A 6000-nucleotide genomic window follows, 5' to 3' on the forward strand; every position below is an offset into this window, starting at 1 on the left:
CTCTAACACGCTCTCATATGATGCTGAGGCTCTTGGTCTGCAGACTGTCCTTTAAGCAGGAGGAAGTTTCTTCCTTAACTTCCTTAACTGTATTGTCATAGCTGTTGACAAATGTGGCCCAGGCAATTAAAAAATTGAGTCTCATGACAAAACACAGTAAACAAAAATGTAGGCCTCTTCTCATCCTGAAGGTCAGGAATGGACTGATGTAAAAACAAAACAAAAAGATACGCTGCTTTCCAAGTTTGGCTCTCTACCCCTTCCCTGTGCACGTGTGTGTACTATGTACACAGGCAGTTGAGGAATTCTTAAGTCCACTGATTGCTGAATGGTTGTGGGTCATTTCAGAGAATCTGAGCCTGAACACAGGGACAGGAAGGGTGGTATGAACATACAGAATGGGAGCTTGTTTTTTTAACTTAGACAAGAGGTTGGCAAACTATGGCCTATAGGCCAAATCCAATCGCCACCTGAGTTTGTGAATAAAGCTTTATTGACACACAGCTCCACTCACTTGCTTATGTACTGTCTATGGCTGTTTTTCCCCTACAATGGCCCTACTGAGCTGTTACAACAGAGACCCTATGGCCACATAGTCTAAAATATTTACTCTCTGGCGATTTATAGAAAAAATTGGCTGATTGCTGCTTTAGACTATGGTATAGAGTTTCTCAAGAATTAAGATCCTTAGCAAAAGGAACCCTAGGAATCATCTTGTCTCATTTTATAGATGAGGAAATGTATATCCACATTCTCCTAGCTAGCTTAAATCTGTATTTTTAAAAAGACACATGGAAAAAACTGGAGGGACTTTGGAGAATGAAATCAACAATTATTAAATGTCCTTTGAGGAAAGCCAGACTCTCATGATAGAGGTTGGAAAATTAAAGGTGTGACAACAATTAGCTCTAGATTACTAGAAGATGAGCTGAACTGTTATTCTCCGTTTCCACATAGGAAAGGTTTTCCCAACTGTAAATGGGTCAGATGTTGGAATTAGGTTTCTAAAGGAGGTCAGGGCCTGGTGACCTTTAAAACAGGGTTGGGACAGCTGCTTCAAGTGACTCAGGCTGGGGTTGATGAGTTTTCTGAGGCAGCACCCAAACTTGTCATTCATTTACTCACCACCAAATAGGAGGAAGGCAGGGACCCAAGGCAGGGTAGGGCAATTTGGCATGCTACCTGTCCCTGGTGTGTGCGTACACACACACACGTACACATACACGTACACACACACAGACACACACACACATACTAATCTGTTCTCTATACCCCTGGCCATGCTGAAAATCATCTCGAGGCTAGTCAGCGGCCAATGGTGTGAGCATTTGTCTTCTGGGTTGAAGGACCCCTTCGAGCTTTGCTGATTCTAAGAGCAGAGCAGCGGAGCTTTCATCTTAGCCCCTTTAAAAATATCTTCAGTGCGAATTTGGAGCAGTTGTAGATTCAAATATCACTGATATCTTTTCGATTTGAGAACAGGAAAAAATGGCAAAATTTGCATTTGTCACACAGTACGTGGCAAATTCAGTCATCGCTGATGGAAGTCGGCTACACAGTTGCTGGGTAGTTTTTGTTTGCGGAGGATCTGTCTTTGGGATGCTCTAAGCTTTAGCAGACTCAGTTCTCCCTAGATGACACAGAGAACACATGGGTCTCCTATTTTAACATGAGCTCTGAAGAGGTAAGAACAGTATATTATTTAATTTCTCTATTTCAAGCCCTAGGCACAGCCTTGCGCATTTTAGGGGCAGGATAAATATTTATTTCTTGTCCGGGGGCTGGTGGGGGAGAGTAGCAGGTATGCATTAAATTGTAGCAGTTAATATTTATGGTGAACTAGCCGGTATGGACAGTTAAGTGGTATTATAACAAGGAATGGCTCTGAGATATTGTGTTTCCCAGTCCAAGGCACTGCTGCCCTTCCCTCTGAAGATCAAGGTCATCCTAGTGTAGATCTGCTGACAGGTAGGAATTGCTTAAGCAGCACATTTCTGGCAGTTCACACTGATGTCTTGACAATAATGCTGGAATTTATATTGAGCCTTTCATCTTTGAAGTTCCATGCTCTAATCTTTACGACTTACTTGTGAGGTAGGAGAGAGTTGTTTTAATTACCTTTTTTTTCAGGTACAGGGGGAATGTGATGGAGATATAGGTTCAAGGACCCTCTCAGGAACTCCGAATGAATCAAGACCAAGGTGGGGAAGGAGCTGGACATTTTGTAGCCCCATGTTAAAGTAGTCTTTATTTTCTTTCTCCCAGTGAAAAGTTGGGTAAATGCAGCATGGCTTTTTTTATTTCCTTAGGACAGGGATGCTTGTAACGCTTATTTTTCTTAGTGTGTTTCAAATACGTTTAGAGTCAGAGAGATGGGAATCAAAGAAATTGCAAAGTCTATATTTTCTCAAGTCTCTTCCAAAGTACTTATAAGGTCTTTGGCCCAACTGCTGGATTTAATTTGAGGCTTAGAAGATAGTCATCATCCTACTCTTCCCCCTGAGCCTGGTTTTTCTTCCCAGCTTCCTAGCTGATCTTTCCTTAAAGTAACTATGAAAATGTCTTTGTTACAACTCACAGGCTTGGGATGCCTGGTGATTCCCAGGCAAATCCAAGGCTTTAGGCAGATTACCTTCCCTCTGATCATAACACAGACCCTAAAGATTGACTCAGCAGTGGTGGTTGAAAACTAAGACTTTATAATTAAAACACGATGGTTTTTTGGAGGACAATGTAGAGTGGCAATACAAGTGAAAAACTAGCCTCTGTAAATAACGAGACCTACGGCGGTTACACAGAGTGGATAGAATAGTCCTCATGTTTGGTGAGCAAATAACAGCAGCTTCCTCGACCTGTCTCATTAGCATTTATCAAGCAGTTAAGAGTCTCAGAACCCTTGACAGTTAATCTATAGACTATCCTTTGTAGTTAAATATTCTGATCTGAGCTTTGCAGAAGAGACGTACCGAGAAGCTTTATGATTTGACCTGAAGGACGAGATGGGAAGCCATGGGTGACCTGAGTGTTCAGTAAAAGCCCGTTCCCTCAGGCAGGGAATACTCATTGCGCTGTTGCTCAGACTTTGCTCTTTCACAGTCACAAATTAAAATATAAGAAAATTTATTTTTACTGTAACAAGTTTATATTTAATGCAAAATGAAAATGCAGGTAATTTAAGTCAGAATTAATCTTTGCCTTCTGCTAGCCTTATTTGTGAAGACCAAGCAAGATGCCACTTATACTGGGCGATTGTAGGGGTTCAAGAGTTTCTCACCCTTCCCCTCTCCCCTTACAATCCTTATGATACCTTTGACATTTAAATGCACTGGGTTGAGGTAAGATCGAAGTGTATCTTGTCGAATTGCCGAGAGTGACAGTAAGACACACGACTTGCCAAAGCCAGAAAACGTTGTTTAATAGGCGTGGGTTCCTTCTTGCTGGCCACTGTGCCATATTGTAGCTGTGAAGTGTTGTAAACATTATTTTAAGATGAAGTCAACTATTTTCACCCTTTGCTAACTCATTGAATGTCATTCCTTCCGCTCAAAAAACTTCCTCTTCAATAACATTTTAAAATGGATAATAGAGATTGAAACAGATTTTATGGAAAGTAAGGCATGCATTGAATTAGAATATACTAAATGAATTGAGGTTTTAGATTAGTAACAACAGGTGATAATTGCCTATATTGGAAAAAAATATTAAAATTTAAAAGACTTTCTTGTCCTATATGTATTTTTTCCTGAAGATTCTTTGAAACACTATACTTAAAAAAATGTTACCAAGATAGTCTTATATGGTATAAAATGATCATGGAGAGAGACTTCTGTAAAAAGATGGTGACCTTAAGAAATGAGAGGTTTCTTAAATTATTTAGTATTTTCTGTTGAGCCAGTTACTTTAAAAATTTCATTTATTTAGTATCAAGGAACATATATATGTCCACGTTAACAATTTCTGACCATACAGTGAAAGGACTAATATTAGCTAGTGTTGGCCATTGTTCCAAGAGCTTTCCATTTACCACACTCAAGCTTCACAGTAATCTTCCGAAGAAGGTAGTTTTGGTATTGTTCTCATTTTGCAGATGAGGAAACAGAGGCTCAGACTAAAAAACATTGGGGTGTAAATGATTGGTTTTAGATTCTGTCATTAAAGCTGGATTTGACAAGAGGAAAGGGAAGAATGAGGAACAGTAGACACATGAAGTATGATGAAGGCAGTACAGTCAGGGTTTCCATTCACTTCAGAATCATTCCAAGACTTGGGCCGTGCTTCAATACATGTAAGATTCATCTAAGTCAGTGTTTCTACCTTTAACACATGTGCACTGTATACACGTGCAGTGTTTGTGCTGAAGTTGATTTCTGCTTCTTGCGTTATTATATGTCTCTGATGTAATAATGGCTATAGCATTTGAAATGAGTTGTAATCGTTTATTAAGAGCTTATTTTGATCATCCTTTTAAAAAAAATGCAGAGATAGATTTTTTTCAAAGGGAAAAACTACCCCGGAGTAAAAGCTGGGTAGAATTTGAAACTGAGCCCAGTCGACGTCTTGCTGTTTAAGTCTTATCTATCAGAGCCAGGGATGAAAGGCAGAAAGATCAGTCTCCTTCCTGTTTGTTTATTTCTTGGCTTTCTTGTCCTGTCTGTAGCTTTGCCCCCAGAGCTCCTCAACTGTATTTATTTTCCATCTGCTTCCTGCTCTCTAGACAGTCTGAGACAGTCTACTCACCGGCCAGCAGTCCAGAGAGAAATAAATAGTGTACATAAAGCTCATGGTAGCAGCAAGGAACAAAGGGCAGAAATAAAGACCCGTGCATCGCAGACAGATCCTGTTTTAGCTGGGGTTGAGAAACGATGCTTTTGGAGTTCTGCAGGGCTGTGTGTTCAGGAGGAATGTCTTGATCAGGTCTAGTATTTTACTCACTTCCTCATACTTACTGAAGTCTTTTTGACAGTAGAGAGTATCATCTGAACCATCTCTGGGTTTTTGTTTTCGTTTATTTTGGCCAGTGTTTACAGATGTCTGGATATCAGAGCCCAGTGAAGAAAAAAAATAAGCGAGTGTATGTGTGTATAGAGGAGGGGACAGATCACTAAGATTGCCAGTTTTTATTTTTGACAAGTAAGGACATTAAAAACAAACTATCATTTCTTCTCATCATCGTTTCACATATGAAAGGACAACATAACCCTAGAGGGTAGGAAGCAGGACCATCTTTCCTAAGCCCTGTGGTCAATAACTATAAACCCATGTGTGTGTTTAGAAAGATAGATTTAAAATTGTTGAATGTAGAACGATTAAGTACAATTTTGGTTAATCATGTCACCTTTTAGCTACTTGTTTTCTTGTTGCAAGTTTGTTGATTTGAAGATTTATGTTCTATGATATGAAGTGGAGCCCAAATGTCCAGCTTCTAGGAAGTACATTTAAAAATCAGATTCAGTGCGAAAAATCCATTCTCTCATAATGATTTCCATGCAAATGGAAACATCATACCCGGTATTATTTCACTGAACTTGGAATATCCTGTGTGGGGTGGTCATTGGGGTACCTGAGGCTATGACATAAGTTGGAACTACATTCACACTGGTAATACTTACACTCAGCCTTTTTTGAGGGGTGGTTATTATTATTATTTTTAAATATTTATTTATTTAGGCTGCTCTGGGTCTTAGTTGTAGCATGCGGACTTCTTAGTTGTGGCGTGGCATGCGGGATCTAGTTCCCCAACCAGGGATCGAACCCGGGCCCCCTGCATTGGGAGCACGGAGTCTTACCCACTGGACCACGAGGGAAGTCCCAGGGTGCTTGTTACTGAGTAGAGGAAGGTCAGAGGAGGAACCTGGTGGGAGAACTCAGTCTGGCTTTGATGATCTGAGCTATTAAGTGGTGCCCCAACCTCAAAAACCCTATTTGGCATTACCAAAATCCTTTAGTTACCGATCTGTTCTCCTCTGAAGACAATCAGGGAGACTGATTATCTGTTGTTAT

The sequence above is a fragment of the Delphinus delphis genome, chromosome 3 (genome assembly GCF_949987515.2).
Source record: "Delphinus delphis chromosome 3, mDelDel1.2, whole genome shotgun sequence".
Taxonomy (NCBI): Eukaryota; Metazoa; Chordata; class Mammalia; order Artiodactyla; family Delphinidae; genus Delphinus; species Delphinus delphis.